The 20807-nt window shown below is 45.3% G+C and overlaps 1 non-coding gene across 1 annotated transcript; it reads left to right on the forward strand.

Annotated features, from left to right (window-relative positions):
* Positions 1–11845: 11845 nt before the first annotated feature.
* On the forward strand, positions 11846–11930 carry TRNAR-UCU (transfer RNA arginine (anticodon UCU)). Its single transcript is given in 2 exon segments — positions 11846–11882; positions 11895–11930. It is a non-coding gene; the product is annotated as a tRNA-Arg (tRNA).
* The last annotated feature ends 8877 nt before the right edge of the window (positions 11931–20807 follow it).

Here is a 20807-nt window from a genome sequence, read left to right on the forward strand (position 1 = left end):
TCTCACTAGATTGACCTCACAGCTACCAAGTGAGATGGCCTTTTTGCTTGCTTGTTTGTTTGTTTATGATTTGACAAATGAGGAAGTAGGTCTCAAAAAAGGTTGAGTGGCTTGGCCTTTTACATGACTCAGAGGTGGCAGAGGTGGAACATGACTCAGGCTGACTCTAAAAACTGTGCTCACAGCCCTTAGGTTCTTCAAGCTTCCCTTGGTCCCCCACATCCTCTCTGGCAGCTTTCCATTTCTTAAGAGTCAAAAGCAGCCCTGGCTGGTGTGGCTCAGTGGGTTGGGCATTGTCCTACACACGGAAAGGTCACCGGCATGTGTGAGAATTAACCAATTGGGTTTTTTCTCCCTCTCTTTCTCTTCCCCTTCCCCTCTCTCATAAACAAACAAAATCTTTTTTTTTAAGAGGGGAGAGACAGAGTCAAAAGTACCCCAGCAGATTTATCATCAAAACTTTTAAAACCAGAAATCACAGGACGAGATTAGCATGTTTAAAGGCCCCTCCCTGAGGGTAGGAAGGGGACTTGGGGGAAGATGCTGATGGAAGGAATACCAGTGAGGGGGCCGCTGTCTTTCCTTCTGGAGGAGTCCACCCTCAGAAGCCTTCCTCTCCCTCTCACCCTGAAAGGATTATTGACTATTTCAGAAATGCTGAAAGAAAAAAAAAGGCATAAAATGTGTGTAAAATGAAATTAGTATTGTTAGCCAAAAGACTGTGTTTCTGCTCTGCATTGTTGCCGTCAGTGTTGAGAATACCTGGTCCCAAGCATCCTCAATCTGGTTGAGCAGCAAAGACGACAAAAAAAAAAAAAAACCCACGGGGCTTGCTTAACACACCTACAAAGTATCTTACTGTTCATTTGTCTGTCACCCATGACTAGAAGGTAAACTAGAATCCAAGAGATAGCACCTTGTCTTGTTCGTTCTGTTCTATCAGACATTCAACAAATGTTTGTTGAGTGAACAAATGAACTCTGGGCCATCAGCCCAGGCCTGGTCCATATAGCCTGGCGCATGCCCTGCACTAGTCTTGTGGGCTGTCCCTGCCAGTCCATTTAGGGATCCTCCAGAATAAAACAGTATGGACAGGCGCAACTTCTTTCCAGATCTTTCTTCAGAATTGCCAGTGCTGCTGCCCCTCTGTAAACGATACTTGGCAGCTCTCCAAGTGAGTGAGGGGCCAGAAGTAGGGGCGCATGCACGGCCAGCTGGCAGGTAGGGGCTGACTCCCACTAAGGGAGCCAGAAGGGGGCTGTCCTTTCTTCCGTGCAGTTCAGTCCGTCTGAGAAGCTGCCCTGGAGCTCTTTGACATGGGGCGTAACATTCTGCTGGTGCCTGAGGACAACTCTCAGTATCAGGAGAAATGCTGAGCAGGGGCCTGGTGGCCTTCCTTCCATCCCAGCCACCCTTATGCTGAGCGAGCTGCATCACCCCCTCACCTTTGTTCCTTTCTTTGTGGCCTTCTTTCCCTCCTACTCTGTTTCCTGGCTTTATTCTTCCCTGGCTTCCTGTCACACTAACCTCTTTGTTTCCTCTCTCTACTCCTTAAATGACATTTTTTTGGTGCCCTCTGTAAACCCAAAGATGCCTGCCAGGGCCTTTCCTCCTCCTCATTTCTTCCGTCTCATCAAAAAAATGTACTTAATCTGGATTTCAAGTCTCCTTCTGGCACTTTGTTCTGTGTGTCCAGGTGGCCGGAGGGGCGATCCCTCCCCGTGGGGGGCTCAGCTGTCCTGAGGAAGGTTCTGAGAGGCAGCTTTGTCAGGCCTGGCTGCGTGCTGCAGACCTGGATTTTGTTCCACGCCACAACCCCTCCCCCACTCTCCAGCAATTCATCAAAACTCATGTACTGACTGTGACCCCTTAGTGGGTTTGGTCAGCTCTGGAATGGATTATCCAGGTCACATATGAGTAGATGATGTTTTCTAAGCACCCAAGGTCAAATTAGGGAGCCAGTACCCACAAAAGTCCACTCAATACAAGATAAAACATTTGAGTGAGAAACCTACGTCCCCAACTCAACTTCATGGCTCCAGTCTCCTCTCCGGAGGGCTGTCACCTCTGAGCCTCCATCTTAGCCGATGGCACCCCCAGCACACACGTCAGCTGGCAGTGCACTCACCGAGGGCTGCCTGGCCTTTGGGACCCACCCTGCCCCTCTGCTCTGTTGAAGAGCCTCCCTAGCACATTCTCCCTCCTACCTGCAGTGAGGTAGTGCAGTTTGCAGTTTAAGCTCCTCCCTGGTGGAGAAAAAGCAAGCAAGGCATTTAAAAGTCAAGTTCTCTTCAGAGAGAGAACCAGAAGTCACCTCAGCAGAAGACAGTTTTTTACTTTTTTCTGGAAAACAAACACAGTCACACTCTCTGCCTTTCTGCATTCTCCGCCTGCCTCTTCCAGTGGGGATTCAAGATGCCCTCTACTCTCCAAGCTCAGGCTCCCACCTTCCTCAGGGCCAAAGCTCTGGAGTCAGCTCCCGCTGCCAGAGTATCTCAGACAGACAGCCCTGGGTCACAGGGAGCAGAAGAGAGAGTGACATTTAGAGGGCATGCAGCATGAAAGAGGCTTGTTCTGCTTCCTTTGCCCCATTTCTTTCTGGGCACATCAGCTAACCTGGCCCCTCTGTGCGTGTGCCTACTTCAGGATCCAGCCGAGTCCGTTTCTGCCCGTCTGCTCACATGCCGGTCCTCTGCTGCTGCCCCAACTATACACAGTTCCAGTGGTTCCATTTCTGGGTTTCTGGCTGGTTTCATCTTTCAAGGCTTCAAAGTGAGAAGAATATTCTCTCTCAACTCTTGACACAGAGAAGGAGCTCAGGAAATATGAGTTGAATTTGATGAAGAATAAAAGGAAGGAAGGAAGGGAGTGAGGGAGGAAGACTTGGGCTCTTGGGAATGGCCTGCCACCTCAGGACACCAGGCCCAGAGATTCTGAAAGCAAGAGCTTCTTAAGCAAGGTATTTGGGGCGAGTGGATGGTGGGTGGGGAGAGGCAGAGCAGAGGGGGTGAGTTTGTAGGTGCTCCAGCGAAAAGGGAGGCCAAGGGCTAGGAGCTCACAGCTTCCCCTGCCAGCTCTGGATGCTCTAGGTCTGCCCCACTGAACTTCTCCCCATGCCCTGGGAATGCCAGAGGCCCTCACCTCGTTTTCATCTAGGCTGTTTCTTCTACCTGAGGTGCTCTTTCCTCTCCACTGCACTTTTCTTATTCCTGCTCCTCTAAGACCAGGAGCAAATTTCCTGCAGGGCCTTCCCACCCATCCTTTCCCAGAGGTCAGGAGCTCTTTTTACTCTGCCAGCCTTTGCTCACCATCCTGGTCCAGCACTTGGCTGACTCTATTTGTCTATATGTCTCTCCCTTTGACAGCTCCATTCGTCCATGTATTCACTCATGCTTCATTTGCTGAGGGCCTACTGTGAGTCAGGAAGTGATCCAGGGTGATGGGGAGAGACCTGGCTCTGAAGTGCTGCCAGGCAGTTTACAGCCCTGAGGGAGAAGGGGACTTCAGGAGTGGTTACAAGATGGTGAACGTTCTGAAAGTCAAGGTGCTATGGGAGGTATATATGAGGGTGGCGTACTTTAACCTGGGGTCAGGGGTGAGACAGAGAAGGATTCCCTAAAGATGGAACATTTCAGCTGAAGCCTGAAGGAGGAGGAAGCCACGGCCAGGGAGAGAGGTAGGGGGTGTGTGTATGCATGTGTGTGTGTGTACGAGTGAGCGAGTGTGTGTGTGTGTTATGCCCGGTGGGAGGAACCCAAGCAAAGCCAAGCAGCTGGTGGAGGGAAATAGCCTGGAGAATCAGGAAAAGATCGGGAAGACCAGGAGGGGCATGTTCAGTACCAGCTCCTGAAAGGGAGGGTCTGTGACTTATTTGCTTTTGTATTCCTGGGGCCCTGCAGAGTAACAGGTGCTCAAGGAGTGTTTATTGAACAAATAAAGAAATGAAAACACATTAGTTTAAAGAAACAGAATTTAAACAGGACATGGGAATCTGAAAAATGAAACAGAACCACCTCTTAAGGCCGGCGGTGCCACCACAAGGGCCGTTTCAGTGTTAGCTGGGAGCCCGGGAAGCAGCAGACCCATTCGGCTGGCACAAGGACAGGTTTGTCATAAGCTGGTCAAGTTTAGTGAGACAAGTGTGCCATCGATCCAAAGCAGACCTATCTGGAGCCAGTGGGGGGGATCTAAGTGATATCTACCAGGCTGGGACCTTATACCGCAGGGGAGTCTAGCAGACAGTGACCCAGTCAGGGGCTGTCTTGACACCACTGATCAGAGAGGGGGCTCTCTGCTACTCCCAGAGTCATGTGGACTTCAAAGACTCAAAGCTTCTCAGAGCCAGGGAGGAACCTGGGAATCATTTGTGCAGTCCTAATTCTACAGATGAAGACACTGAAGCCAAAGAGGTTGAGTGACTTAACCTAAATTTGTGGTAGGACCAGGCCAGGTCTCAGGTCTCCTGATTCTACATTCAGCCCTCTTATTAGTACATTTAAAGAGAAGAGAGGAAGAAGGGAGAGGAGAGAAGGAGGGGAAGAAACTGCACTGTGGCCATTTCACAGGGACTAAAACAAAGAGAAGTCCACAGCCAAGGGTGATGGGAAATACAATGTGTGGTAACAGACTCCTAATCTGAGTTAAGGCAACATGTTGAAAGGGAATGAGTGAAAACACAATCCTCATCTTTCTTAGCTGAGGGCTCAGTCTCTGGGAAGTTAGCTTCCACCCCATAGATCCAGGATGCCGTTGTCTGCAGTTGGGATCATAGATATTCCTACATAAGCCTGTTTGATCCTTAATCTGTAGCTAGGAGCTGGGATCTAAGACAAAATAGCGAAAGTCTGAGTCCTTGCTCTTGTGTTATTTCCAAATATCTCTTTTTACCTTCTTTCTAGTAATAGAACTTATTTCTTAGCTGGCATATGGCTGCCTAGAATGAAGATTTCATTTCCCCAGCTCCTTGTGGCTGAGTTGCCTCCATGACTAAGTTCTGATCAAGGCATGTAAGCAGAGGGATCGGGAGCAGCTTTGGGAAGTCAACTCAAAGCTGTGGTTCTCTATCTGGGGAGATTTTGCTCCCCTGCTCGCTGACCCAGGGAACACCTGTCAACATTTCTGATGGTCATATCCCGGAAGAAGGAAGTTACACTGATACCTAGTGGGTGGAACATCCTACAGTGCACAGGACAGCCCCCAACAACAGTGAATTATCTGGTCCAAAATGCCCAAGTACCAAGATTGAGAAACCCTGCCTTAAAGGGAGGGTCATGCTCATCATGCTCCTTCCTCCATACAACTGGCTGGAGTCTGAGCTGGCAACGTTGACCACAAGTTGGAAGCCACATGTTGAGGATGGTGAAGCAACAAGACAGAAGGAGTCTGGGATGTTGATGCTCCTGAAGCTGCCCTTTCAGCTGCTTTATCAGATGGCTCACCTCCAGACTGTCACCTAAAATAGCATAAAGTTGTATAGTCCATGTAAACCTATGTTGCTTTGAGTTTTCTGTCACTTACAGCTAAATCTAACTGATACAACTTCCTCCCTTTTATTCCCCCTCTATTCCCTCCAATTTTAGTGAGCCTTGGCCCACCCATTCCCGGCTCCTGATCTTTGCATCCTTTTGTGCTCTCAGGTTTCACCTCCAGACTTACTGAAGAGTTATATTCACCATTTCTCACTTTGATCTACTTTAAATTCTGGTATTTGCTCCAAGACCCACCCTATTGCAGTTCTAAGACTGTCAGGTCCTGCCCCTTGTAGAGTTCTAGCCAATCAGGCGTTCACCAGTCCTAAGACTGTGCTGCGTCAGTTGGGTTCTAAACATTGCTTTGTAACCCAGTTTGCGATGTGGAGCCGCGGTTCTCCCAAACTAGGTGCTGTCTCTGGTGCCTAGTGTACAGTGTGGGTGCCAGCCCAGAAGAGGGGAGACTTGATCAATGGGAGTGGACCCTGGGCCTTACAGGTGCTACCAGCTGGGTATCAACCCTGGTCATACTGCCGCTGAAGAATCAGTCCGTTCACCCATACATCCATGCACTCTTTCAACACCTGCATGGGTCATGTTCAAGGGTCTAGCACAGAAACTGCTAGAACAATACCCTTTAGATCTTTCCATTTCTCATTACTGTTTACCACAGGCTTAAAAATGACAACCACTTGGCTACCAAATAGGATTTCCCAGTGAAACAGAGGGGAAGGACTGGCCCTCTCGTTATGCCTCTTCATTGTTTCCGGTGGAGGACTTGATATTAACTAGGCCTTTCCTTTCTGGGGTTTTAAAGTCTGCTATTGGCAAGCTGAGTAAAAAGTCATAGTGACCCCACCACTACACAAATGACTTCACAGTTACACAATCACGCTATCAGGAATATACAAGTAAATCATTTGTATTCAAGGACAGATGCTCCAGAACAAGAAGGGGAATTTCAGTCAGCATATTTGCCATTGCTTGAGATTGTTGATCTGACACCATGAAAATATAATGAAGTGCATATGATGGGTCCCTTCAAGGCGGAAGTGGGCAAGAACCAAAGAGTAAAACAAAGAGCATCCCTGTTGGCCTCCTGCAGATGGACCCTTTCAGACACTGTGCATTGGTCTGCTCAGCCTCTACCATCTTCCAGTCTATCTTCTTCACACCACCCAGTCTGTGTCCTAACCCCTTCTCATTATGCTAGTGTGTAAGTTGGCCCTAGGTTCAATAGTCCTTTCCAAATGCATCCTTCTTCCCTAATTACCCTTCTCAGGATGTGACCTCTCTCTCTCCCTGGAAGTCCTGTACTATTGTACCTATCTCACTTGGAAACTTTTTTTACCTTGCATCACAGTTGGGTAGCTATCACATTTCTATTAGGCTGTAAGTCAGGCACATGGCTTTTTTCTTTGTATATCAACTAGATCCTCAATCGCTCCTTGCTGAAGAGATGAAGAAGTCATAGGAAAACACCAAGTACAAACTCACTGGGATGGGATGAAACTGTCTCCCTAACCATCAGCCCCCATTTTATTCAGCCTGTGCACTGTCTTCTAAATTTATCATTCTACAGCACATCCATACCCATGCCAAAACAAACTAGTACCTCCCCACTGCCTATTGAATTAAATCCACTTTCCTCATCTTGAATCAAGCCTGCTCTTACCCCCTTTGCCAATCTGGCCTCAGTCCTTCCTGCCCAACCATATCTTCCTCATCTCCAACTGTACTACCATAAGGACCTATCTGTCCCTCTTTTCTATCTTACTGTCTAAATTTCTTCATCCTGGAAACTTTCCTCTTCTTTCTCCTATTCCCACATTGCCATTTAGTATAGTTTGGCTATTGGATTGGCCAAAACTTGGCATTAAGGTTTTGTTTTGTGTTTTTTTAGGATGAAAATACCCATCATTTAAGTATGGCGAGTAGATTTTGTCTGACAAGAGATGAGTCTTTGCAGTCCTTTAAGGGTGGACTGCACCTTTGTTTGGGGAAACTATATACTGGAGGCAGATGAAAATAAGAATCCACCTAAGGTTCTTGGGAGAGAACTGTGAGGAAATCATGAAGCTGAAGGTAGATATTTTCAGTTTGAGAAACTGAGGGATCTGTCTGGTGGCAGACATGATGTCTGTAGTCAAGTAGGAGTCGGGTATGGAGGCGGAGAATGTTTCTTGGGTCGCAACAAATTTAGCTCACACTGTACCTGGATTTTGGTTTATTCCTGCAAGATGTGGAATTTCTGTATTGAGAGTTGCTTGCTAAGAGCACCAAAAAGTTGTTACATACTTACCACGTGCCAAGACTGAGATAGAATTTTATAAAGATTAATTCCTATAATCCTCACTACTTCAGGATTTTTCATATGAGGAAGAGAAGGCTCTGAGAATTTGAGAATTATGTCTTGCAAATAAGAGGTAGAGACAAGATGTTGACATCAGGAATTGGACTCCACAGCCTGTGCTCCTGACCTCTACTACTAGAGTCTTTTTTTAATATTTATTTTTAAGAGAATTTATTTATTTTTAGAAAGAGGGGAAAGGAGGGAGAAAGAGAGCAAGAGAAACACCATGGGAGTAACACTGATCATGCACCCTGACCAGGGACTGAACCCACAACCCAAGCTTGTGCCCTGACTGGGAATCAAACCAGGAAACTTTCACTTTGCAGGACAATGCCTAACCCAGTCTCCCTGAGTAGGGCTCTTTGTTTTTTAAATCTCATCCTTTTAAAATTTTGTTTTGGGCTATGTTTTATAATCAGCATAATTATTAAGTGCTTATTATTTGCAAGTGCAAAATAAAAAATATTTATCTGTAATGCTGTCCAATCACATTTTGTCACTTTTTCATATCTTGCATTATTTGCTTATTGCTTCATATTCACAGGTCACATTTCCCCCATGGAATTCAAAGTCTCCTTGAATTGTGTCTTAAACTTCCACTCTGTCTCCCACAATAGACTCAACTATATTATCCTTAAATACTCACTGAATTGTATTAGACTGGTGCTCCAATTACCTCCTCCCTTTGGAGCAAAGCTAGTAAAAATATATAACAATATTGTAGATTTCTAGATCTTCTAGGGAAGGCTGAAGCTGCTTCCAAGCACTGCAAATAGAAAAACATCATAACTTAATTCTGCTGTACAAACATGAAAAGTGTTAGTGCAGACTCTCAGAGGTGTACAATGGATTTGAACTTGAAAACATCAAGATGAAGTAGTGTTTAATTTATGGTTTTTGCTGTTCAGGGAACTCAGATTGCAGTTGGGCAGAGATCGGCCTGTTCATAGGTGGTTATAGTCCATGCTTTGGCTCCCTCTGTTGGCAGGAAAGAAGTGGTCATTTTCTTACTTGCAGGAATGCTTGACTCCGGTTGTATAATGGCTGCTGTTTACTGTATGTATTGCCTGAGAATATTTAGCTCTCAGATTTGGCAAAGGGGAAGACAAAACCTACTGGATTTTCCCCTTGGATGGCAACTAAATACACATTTTCATTCCCTTTACAGGTTAACATTGCTGCTTGAGAAGCCAGACTCACTATAACCCACTTATTGTCAGAGAACACACACAGCCCTTGTTCTGCTGGAGCTTTCCCAATCTTCTAACTATAGGGCGTGAAAAGTACAACCCAGATTGCTCATGGGGTTCGTCACATAACCCTGTTTTTCCCACACGGTCTGCTGACCATGTATTTTGCTAATGTTTTCCATGATATAAGGGGTGTGGTCTCACCTAGTGATAGGAATCACACATCTAAAATTCTGTTTAATTCATTAATTAGAATTAAGGACATACATACCTTTCCTTAACACAAGGTTTCTTTCCCAATTCCCCTTCCCGAAACTTTTCTGTGCTTAAATCGTTATTTACATCAATGACTCATCATTGCAGACTGGCTCCAATACCTCCAGGCCAAATTCCTCTGTACTTATTCCTACAGGTATCCCCCCGCCCCCCGCCCCCTTCTGCCTTGTGCAATTCCAAAGATCACTGAACTCTTAGATGGCACCAGTGCTTGACGCATTGCAGAGTTCAATAAATCTTTTTTTAAATATTTAAAGTCATATTCTGTTTTAATGGCCAATTTTGTGCATGTGAGATTTCCCCCATGCATCTGAAGGCATGAGTTTTATTTTCTTAATCTTAAAGCATCATAATACTACACATAAAATGCATGCTGTCAAGGAACTGTATTTGTATTATGGTGGATGAAACAGGTCTGGCAGAAATCAGATCCTTGCCACTTACCATTTGGAGAGGCAACCCACCAAGGGCCCTTCCCATCCTTGCACATTCTAGCAGTGACCAACCTTGAGGGATGAGGGAATAAAGAGCAGGCTTGCTTACTGCATGGTGTAAAATAGTGGGTTCCCCAAGCTTAGCATTTCTCTCCTGTAATGTAACCTGTAACCCATTTTGTGTGCAAGCATACATCGGGGCCTAGCTGTTTGGCTTCTGTGAGAACTAGGGTTCAGAGAACCTACACAAACATGTTGACAAGCTACTGCTTTTGGGTTTTTTAAAAAATATTTTATTTATTTATTCTTAGAGACAGGAGAAGGGAAGGTGAAAGTGCAGGAGAAGGGAAGGAGAAAGTGGGAGAGAAACATCAATGTGTGGTTGCCTCTCACACATACCCTACTGGGGACTTGGCCTGCAACCCAGGCATGTGCCCTGACTGGGAATCGAACCAGTGACCCTTTGCTTCATAGGCCCGCGCTCAATCCACTGAGCTACACCAGCCAGGGCAGGCTACTGCTTTTGCTTCAAGTCTCTCACCTCTGACCCAGCAGTCTTGTGTTCTGTCAGCATCCATGAAATTGTGGCAAGCTGACACATTAGCCTGCAAGGAGGGTAAAATCTCAGATTCTTCACAGTTCTTGACACTAGCTAGTCCGTACACAGTATATTTAACCTCTTTTGGCGGAGGTTTCCCTTCTTTCTAAAGACAATAGTACCTGCTGACAGTATTGTTGTGGGGTTAAATAAAGTAAGAATATAAAGATATCTATGGCAGTGGGTATCTTTCAGATACCTGGAAGTGTCAGGTATCTTTTTCTCTTTACAACACTGACTGAGACTAGCTGATGATGCTATACGGGGGGGGGGGGGGGGGGGGGGGGGGGGGTGGGGGGGGGGGGGGGGGGGTGGGGGGGGGATGGCGTGAACCACACAGCGGGCTGTGACTGATCCTGGTTTGATGCAGAAGTGGGTAGTGGACCAAGCTGCAGAATTCGCAAAGCGGCAGCCCCGCAATATCTACGTAATGGGGCTTGGAACGCTGCAAACTGATTGGAGCTGGAGGCCTGGGGTTTTGTCTTGCAGCAGTGGTTGCATAGCAACCACGCTGTTTTAACTTGGGTTATCTATTTCTAGTGGCTTTGGGTTTTACTGATGGGGATTACTGGGGCACCGAGGAGCCCCCTCGCATCCCCACACCAGAAATAACTCCCCTGATTCGTGACGACCGCTCTGGCTCCGCCACTCGCCACCCCCGGGAAACACCGCGGCCGTCCGCGCCTGCACACGCATGCTCCCGGCGCCCCCACGCGAGCAGCTTCACGGGTGCCGCCCACGCAGCCGCGTGCTCCGGAAGCGCGGGCTCCGGGAGGCTGCGCGGCGCCCGCGGGGGCCACTCCCGGGGCTTGGATGAGTTTTCAGAGGATGCTGCGACACGGGGCGCGTCGTCCCCCTCAGTCCACCAGAGCCCGGATGCCTCAGAAATTCGGCTCTGGGTCTGTGGGGTGCGAAATGCAACCCAAACCCCCTTTTACCGAACCCTGCGCAAATAAATACTCGCAAGCACGCACACAGACGTCTCCTCGGCCCGCGCTCGTAGCTGCAGGCCTCGGCCGCGGGCAGCCAGGGAAGAGCCCGGGACCCGCGCGGGGCCGCCGCTGGGGATCGGCCGCTTACAGGTGCGACGTAAGTGCCCGGCGTTACCTGCCCGGCCTAACGGCGCAACGGCCGGCGTGGGGCCTGCGTCGGCCTGGGCTAGAGACCCGGTAGGCGGGGCGCTCAGGCAGGAAGGGAGCCCGAGGGGAAAAGCGCGGACGTGATTTGTCCTGCGCGACCGGGTACGGCGGCTCCGGCGGCCCAGAGACTGGGCTGCGGCTGCCCTCAGATCAACCCATCGGGACTCGGCGGGCTCGCGGCGCGGTTTCGCTGGTGGGGCGCGCCGACGTCTTTGAGAAGCGGCCGCCGGGGGAGTACGGGTACTAGCGGCCCACGTTTGGTGGCATCTGCTGTGGCTGGTGGTGTGGCCTGGCCTGCGCGGCTGGAACGGCCAAGGGGGCGTTTGGAAGGGTGCGGAGTCGCCGCCTCTGGCTTAATGTAGCAGATGCACGGAAACTCCAACAGGTGGCTCCGTGGCGCAATGGATAGCGCATTGGACTTCTAGAGGCTGAAGGCATTCAAAGGTTCCGGGTTCGAGTCCCGGCGGAGTCGTAGCATTTTCCCCTTGCGATTCTTTTCCCCCAGCGATATCATTTCTTTCCTCTCCTTTTCCTAAACCGTTTAACTCCCTACTTACTTATTCCGATATCTATCTCCCCACCCCCATCCACCACCACTGCATTCGGCTTCTGCAGCACATTTTTACCTGTAGCTTATCGCGCGGGCCTCGCAGTACCCCAGCTGCCCCGAGTTGGTGTCTCAGGGCCTGCGAATAGCCGACTCAGAATGCGCTCCAGGAACTGGGAACAGCGGACCTGGGCGGCGACGGAGCCGGCCTCGCACTTTGGCCTTAAGGGGGAGCGCTGGGGAGGCCCAGGTCTCCGGCGTTCTGGGAACGCCGCTCCCACGCCCCAGGGTTGGTACTCCCTTGCTCGAAGCGCTGCTGTAGCAGCTCGGGAGGGGCGAGGGAGGACGGAGAAAGGAGTCTACTCCCTGTGCTGCTCTGTGCGGGCTGACTGCCCCTTCCGCCCAGAAGGCTTCACAACGATTACATACGGACTCCTCTGTGGGGTCCTCTCCGAAATGCTGCTTTCTGGGCGTCAGTCCGGTATCGTAATTCAGTCAATTAAAGGCGGGGCTAAGGAATCTGTATTTCTGGTAAGAATGCCCGCTTCCCTCCCTAGGACTCCACTGCAGAGGTCCGAGGCCCACTCTGTCTCTCAGCTCCTCCAGGCAGAGATTACTATCTGTACCTCGTCTGACAACTCAGAGCTTTGCACAAAATTAGGATTTCACCTCACTGAATGCGCATTCAGTGAATTCGCACTGAATGCGAATGAATGAGTGGAATTTTAAAAATTCATTGTAACAAATTCAATTTAAGGCAAAAATACAAACCCCCAAATTGTCAAAAAGGTACAGGGAAAAATAAACATCCTTGTCGTTGCTATATCCCAGCCTTGCAATTCCCTTTATAAGCCTTAGTGAAAAATAGTTTATTGAAAATATTTACAGATGTTATGCACATCAGCATTTTTATGTCTGTAGTCTCACTGTATTTATTGATGTCAGGGACGTAGGTGGTACACACTTGGCAGTATACTGTACTTGTTCTTTCACTTACTAAATAGGTAGAGCCGCCTTATTCCATTGTGCATATTATCACAGCTCCCAATTGTTTAGCATTTAGGTATCTAGTATTTTCCTGTTACAAACAGTGCTTCAATGAACATCCATGTTTTTAGATTATTGTACACAAGTGCAAGTATATTCCTAGAAGTTGAGTTGCTGGGTCAAATGTTTATGCATTCTTTGATAGGTATTGCCAAATTGCTCTCATAGAGATTGTACCATTGTTTCTCACCAGCAGTGTATAAGACTGCCCATTTCCCCACAGCCCAAATGTTATCCAGCAGGTGAAAAAAGATTTCTAGTTGTAGTTTCAATTCATGTCTTTTATTATGAATGAAACTGAGCATCTTTATATCCATAGAATAACTTGTATTTCTTTTTTGTGATATATTTAAAAATCAATTTTTTAAAATTAAATCCATTTTAATTAAAAATTTTATGTATTTTTCTTAGAGCGGGGAAGGGAGGAGAAAGAGAGAAACATCAATGTGATGACCCTCACTCACCCTCAACTGAGGACCGGGCCTCATAGTGGGGAATCAAACTGGCGACCCTTTGGTTCGCAGGCTGGTACTCAGTCTACTGAGCTACACCAGCCAGGGCTCATTTCAGACTTTAAAATTTTTTTTATTGTATTGATTTTAGAGACAGAAGCACCAATTTGTTGTTCCAATTATTTACACATTCATCAGTTGATTCTTGTATGTGTCTCTTACTGGGAATCAAACCTGCAACCTCACTATCAGGGTGATGCTCTAAATCAGCTGAGCCATTTGGCTAGGGCTCTTTTTTGTGATTTATCTCCTGTGATTTTTCTTGAGTTTTGCTATTGCACCATTGGTCATTTTCTTACTGATTTGTAGTTCTTTACATGTCAAGGAAACCAGCCCTTTGTGATTATGTTATAATTATTTTTTCCAGGTTGTTTTTTGATTTTGTTTATGGTATTTTATATTTTGTCTTACAGAAATTCATATATTTGGATTCGTCACTCTTTTATGGCTTCTAGGCATGAGATTATACTGCCTTCAGATTATGAAGTAATTTTATCATGTTGCATTTTGGTGGTTTTACAGTTTTCCTTTTATATGTAAATCTTTATTTCATCTGGAAAGTATATTTTTTACAAGGAGGGAAATAAGAGTTTCACCCAAGAATCACTGATAATGACTGCTCCTCCTTTCCTACACTAATTTGAAATGCCCCCTTTATCATTTTCTAAATTCTCATATGCATTTGGGTTTCCGGATCTTCTCTTATATTCCATTGACCTGCCCGTCTTAATTCTGATTGACCAGAATTGTGCTACTTAAATAACACAGTAGGGCCAGACCTCCCTTATAACTTTGTTTGAAGATTTTTTTACCATCTATTCTTGAATTATTATTTTTCCTACATAATGTTAATAATGAACACTTACTTAGTATTTGTTATATACCAGATACTACTCTAAGTGCTTTATGCATTTCAATGCATTTAATCTTCCCAACAGCCCTGCCAGGTAGGTATTGGTACCCCCTTCCGTGGAAGAGGCGTGTGAGACTCAGTTACATAACTGGTCTAAGGGTAACAGCGAATGATGAACAGTGTACTGGGCGGGGAACCCAGGGAGCCTGGGTCTGGGGGCAGAGTCATAGATATGTATTGTCTTTTCATCTGAGCTTTAGTTAACGCTAGTCTGGTCTAATTTCTAGTCTTGGGAGATATTTATGTTAGAGTCATGTTATTTATTGATTAATATAGGGAGAGTTGAAGTAATTATGATGTTGAGTCTTCCTATTTAAGAGTAGCAGGGGAAATTTTTTTCTTTTTTTAAGAGTACCCATGTCTTTCCATTTGTTCAGCACTTCTGTGCTCTTAGGAAAGTGTCAAAGTTTTCTTTATATGTATCTTGAGTTTTTAAAACTATTTCTGGATAGTTTTCTTTGTTGTTGTTTTTGTTGAGATCTTCGCTTAAATTTTCTAGCTGGTTATGGTTCTGTATATTCACTTTTGATATTTTAAATAATTTAATATCCAGCCATCTTGTTGAATTATTTTACTACTTAAAATAGTTTTTCAGTTCAAAACCACAGTGAGATACCACTTCACACAAATTAGGATGGCTGAAATAAAAAAAGATGGACATTAATAATGGTGGGCAAGGATGTAGAAAAATTAGAACCCAATACATTGGCAGTGGGGATGTAAAATGGTGAGTTGCTATGGACAACTGTTTGGCAATTCCTCTTTTGGCAAAAAGTTAAAGTTGCTGCATAACCCAGCAGTTCCACTCAAAGGTATGATATATACCCAAGAGAATGGAAAATATGTCCACACAAAATGTGTACATCATTGTTCACAGTAGCATTATTCTTAGTGGTCAAAAAGTATATTCAACGCAAATGTCTGTTAACTAATGAATGCATAAATGAAATAGCTACATCCATATAATGGAATGTTATTATATTATTTGGCAATAAAAACTAATGAAGTACTGATTCATGTTGCGCCATGCATAAGCTTGGAAAACATTATTCCAGTGAGCTTGTGAAAGGAGCCAGTCACCAGAAACTACATATAGTATGATTCCATTTACAGTTGGCCCTTGAGCACTGCAGAAATTAGGGGTGCAAACCTCCCCTAGCTATACACACCGACAGTCAAAACTCCATATATAACTTTTGACTTCCCCAAAACTGAAATTATCCCCCCTCAGTATCTGTGGGGGATTGGTTCCAGGACACCTGGCAGATACCCACATCCACAGATGCTCACCATATAAAATGGCATAGATCACTCTGGCTGGTGTGGCTCAGTGGATCGAGTGCTGGCCTGCAAACCAAATTGCTGGTTCCTTTCCCAGTCAGGGCACATGACTGGGTTGCGGGCCAGGTCCCTCTTGCACACTGATGTTTCCCTTCCTGTCTGTCTCCCTCCCCTCCCCTCTCTCTAGAAATGAATAAATAAAACTTTTTAAAAATTGCAAAGATCAGTGTATGCAGTCAGCCATCCATATCCACAGACTTCGAACCATGGATTTAAACAGCACAGGTATTTATTGAAAAAAATATGCATCTAAGTGGACTTGTGCAGTTCAAACATGAGTTGGCCAAGGGTCAGCTCTATATTAGATATCCAAAACACAGAAGATAAGTTAGTGGTCGTCAGGTGCTGGGATGTGAAGTGCCTGCTAATGGGTGTGGGGTTTTTCTAGAGGGGTGATGAAAATGTTCTGAAATTAGTGGTGATAATTGTACAACTTGTAATATATAAAAACCTACTAAACTGTACAGTTACTTTTTATATTTCTAAAAGGTTTTATTTTTAGAAAGGAGAAGTGGGGAGATAAAGAGAGGGGGAGAATCATCAATGTGTAGTTGCCTTTCAAGTGCCCCCCACTGGGGTTACCCAGCCAGTAACCCAATGCCCTGACTGGGAATCAAACAGGCGACCCTTTGGTTCACAGGCTGGCACCCAGTCCACTGAACCACACCAGCAAGGGGTGAACTGTACACTTTTTGAAGGGGTGATTGTATGGTATGTGAATTACATCTCAGTTTTGAAAAAGGAAAAATAGTTTTTCATTTGACTAAGTTGTATTTACTAGGAATATGTTTTCATAGGGGACCAAGTGGTATTTTAACCTCCTCCTTTCTAATTTTTATGCCTCCTCTTCTTAGTTTTATGATAGTATCAGCTAGTATATCCAGAAAATGTTAAATGATTTTTCATGGAAATGGTGATAGTGGGCTAACTTTTCCTGTTCCTGACCATTCTGTGAAAGCTTCTCCACTAAGCTTTTGGGTGCACACACTCACATATTTTTATCCCCTTAGGAGAATGCCTATCCCTATTTGTCAGTAATCTATGGAGATTTTTCTCCTTTGATCTATCATTATTGTATACTATACAGTTTTTTCTTGCCTACATTCCTGAAACAGATCCCACTTGGTTGTGGTGTGTATCTATTTTAATGTCCTAATATTTGCAATTTTGCATATGTAGAAAGATTGACATTTAGTTATCTACCATAATGCAGCATTGTTTAGAATGGTCCCAAACTGGAAATAACCTAGATGTCTGTTAATAATCTGTTTGAAGAAAGTGTGGTAGAGTCATATAATTGAGTACAATGCAGACCTTTGAAAAATTAGGAAGCTCTATCCCCTGGCTGGAGTGGCTAGGTGGCTTGAACACCGGCCTGTGAACTGCAAGGTTGTCGGTTCCATTCCGGGTCAGGACACATACTGGGGTGTGGGCCAGGTCCCCAGGTAGTCCCAGTGTGAGAGGCAACTGAGCAGTGTATTTCTTCCTCTCTTTCCCTCTCTAAATATAAATAAATAAAATCTTTTAAAAATAAAAAAATGAAGATGATCAATACATATCCTGTTATGGAAAGTGTCCAAGGTTAATGAAAAATCTGATATGCAAATGAGTATGTTCAATATGGTTCCACTTGTGTTAAATAATACAGACAATAATAGTGATAACATGTAATACTCTGATTGTGTGTGCACAGAACATATCTGGAAGGATGTACAGATAACAGTGCTGGGGCAAGAGAGGCAGCAGTAATGTTTGAGTCTTTTTCACCATAAGCCTACCTTATCCTTGTAATAAAGAGTTAATTTTAAAAAGGTCAAGGTAAATACCTGGGGAAAAAAGGTACAGGTTAAACACCCTAATGCTAATGAGGAAGGGGAAAAAAGGGTTTTGTGCCTATTCTTAAATCACTTGTATACAGCAGCCCTGATAGTGCTTTTCCATTACTTATTTTCTAACTCGATTTAACATTTATTGACCCCTTATACTCTACTACATGCTGGATCTCAGCCATAAATATACCTCGTATTAGCTCTTTGTGCTAAAAGTGGAGAAGCATGTGATCAAGACTTACAGAATGATCCCAGCAGGTATCATGTCCTGAAGGTCACAATCACCATGTTAAGGATGGAAAACCACCTTGTAGCTTTTAGGCGGGAAGCAGAGTGTGTATATGTATCTTGTATCATCCCTCTGGTTGCTGTGTGGATCCCTGCTGTGTGGAATAGGAAGACCAGAGCCTGGAATACCAGCTCAGAGCAGCTGAAGCCACCTAGGTAAGAGAATGACGAGCGCCAGAATTGGGAGGTGGTTTGAGGAGACATGTAAGTGTACAAACTGGAGACACAGCAAAGGAGGCTGGATTGGTGGGACTTAACTGATGAACTAAGGGATGTACGCAGGAGGGTGAGGAACAGCCAGAAAAGCCTCCCATTTCTAATTAGGGCAGATGGGTGGATGCTAAAATAGTCACGGAGGCAGTGAAGAAGTGGGTTTGAGGGAAAACTGAGTACAAGTACAGATTTCCCTGGGTCGAGTTTGAGGTCTCTGTGGAACACCCTGGAGATGTACAGTGGCAGTTGGATATGCCATGCCAACGACAGAGCAAGCTCTCAATAAATTTACTGAATGAAAGAACTTAAGGAAGGTAGGTACGTGGAAAGAGGGGAGGAACAGAAGGTCTGGAGCTCAGGAGACTGATCTAGGCTTGAGATTTAAAATTCATTTTCCTGCAAAAGCACTTAAGACTCTGGACATAGATGAGATCATGCAGGGAGAGTGTAGAGAAGAGGTGACAGTTGAGGACAGAAGCCCAGAGCAGAGACATCTGAATGATAGGCAAAGAATGAGGTCTTCAAAGACACCAAGAGTGCAGCCAAAGAGGTAGGAAGAACAGCAGGAGAGGGTTGCCTTTGCTGATGCAGCAGGTTTCCTGTAGAGAAGGGAGTCAAGAAGAAGAAGGAAGCAGCTCATATTTTTCTAAACACCTGCTTTATGCCAACAACATCAACACTTGCCATTTAATTATCTCCCAAATCCTAAGTACAAATTACCCTCATTTTACAGATGAGAAAATTATGGTGCAAAGATGTTATGGGAATAAAGTGAAAGGGTTAGCTTAGGAATGATGGAGAAGCGCCTACTGTTCTGAGGCAAGTAGGAAGAGGGCAGAGAAAAGCATGAAGGTGAAGGGAAAATCTAAGGAGCTCGTCTGAGGACCTATTTTCTTTGTGCTCTCTTTACAGCTCTGCCACACACACCCAGGATCCCAGGGAAATCAAAGTGGGAGCTGCTACAGAGGGTGGAGACGTTTCATCTTATTGCCACTTGTGCCCAGTAGACTCAAGACCAGTGTGGCCAGGAGTGGTTTCATTTCTATTTACTGCTGATCTGGGGCTTTCTAGATCCCATCGGGGGGTACTGAGTGGCACCTCAGGGATGCTGGCCTTGATTACTGGTCACTTCACCTGTAACAGCCTGTGCCCAGTTCCCTGAGGTTCCTGGGTCAAGCTTCTGCCACTCCCAGCACCCATCCTACACCCAATGCCCCCACAGTTCTTGTGTCCCAGATGCCTTTGGTTCATGCACTGCACAGTCAGAAATGTCCAGCTTATTTTTGTTTCTGGTTTGTTATTCTCCAGCTTTCGGTACCAAAGGGGCTATGCTGAATTAGGTAGTGGGCACTGCCCAGAAAACATATTTCAATAAAAGCAAATATATATATATATTTACATATATAAATAAAGGCAAATAAAAGCACATATATATATCCCCACACATGTATATATGTGGTATATGTGTGTGTGTGTGTATATATATATATATATATATATATATATATATATATCTTCATTCACCTTCAATTTAATACCTACTTTTTGAGTACTGTCTTTGTGCAAGGAACTACATCGGAAGGAAAAACTGAATTCAATTGCATTTGCTTAGTCTTTCATCCTGGTGAGGGACAGAGAGCCATGGATTGGGGAGTCCATTAGGACTGGCTCTGGCTTTGAGTGACAGAAAACTCAAAACAGGAGTGGACTTGGCTAAAGAGAAGTTTCTTTTCTCTCATGTGAAAGTGCAGGGATGACAGCTACTTGATCATGAGGATCCAGGCTCCTCCTCATTGTTTCTTCCCTAAAAATGCAGCTCCCACATCACGGTTCAAGATTGCTTTTGCCATCAGGTCAACACTCAAGTCAGTGGGGAGAAGATAGAGGGACAGAGCCCACCCTAAATTCACCCTTCTTCGAAGGGCACTTCCAGCCGCATTAGATGAAAGGGTGGGAGTCACAGCTCCCTGACAGAGGGCCACAGTCTCAGCTAAAAATCACGTGTTCTGTATACAGTAAAAGGCCAAGTTCAGCAGTTTCTGCTGGTGACGTCGAAAAAGGTGGGCAGACAGCCATAGTGTGAGGCCAAAATAAGTGACAGAAAGCATCACACTTACCAGCTCTCTGACCTTGGCCAGGTCACTTAACCTGTGGCCGTTTCCTCACTTAAAAAATGAGGATAATAGTAGTACCCACCTCATAGTTTACCTCAGGCTACCTAAATTGTATAACGGGATGAATCTTACATTTTAGTCTGTCAGATGCTTGGGGAATTTGTTACCTAAAAAGCGCTTTTTGTTTTAAGCCTTACTAAAAACTTTCAATAAAATGTTACTATTATTTGAAAAAGTTATCATTGCTTGAAAGTTTGGATTATTTTTTTCATGAGCTTGTTTTCCTTCCATTTGCTTATTCGAAGAGTGGGACCCCTGAATTCACCCCAAAACCTTACTCAAGGTTTTCTTGAACTTTTCTGTATAGCCTCTGTCCCTACCCCTTTATTCTTTTTCTTAAAAAACCTTGCCATTTATCCTCTGGCCAACTGAGTATTGCCTCTCATCTGACATCCTTGTTATGGGGAGGACCTGGGGCATTTTGTCAGGTCTCAATATACAATTTCTCTCAAGTAGTGTTATCTTACGGCAGAACACTGACATGG

Source organism: Sturnira hondurensis, unplaced genomic scaffold, assembly GCF_014824575.4.
Source record: "Sturnira hondurensis isolate 20B ecotype Veracruz unplaced genomic scaffold, ASM1482457v3 Scaffold0004322, whole genome shotgun sequence".
Taxonomy (NCBI): domain Eukaryota; kingdom Metazoa; phylum Chordata; class Mammalia; order Chiroptera; family Phyllostomidae; genus Sturnira; species Sturnira hondurensis.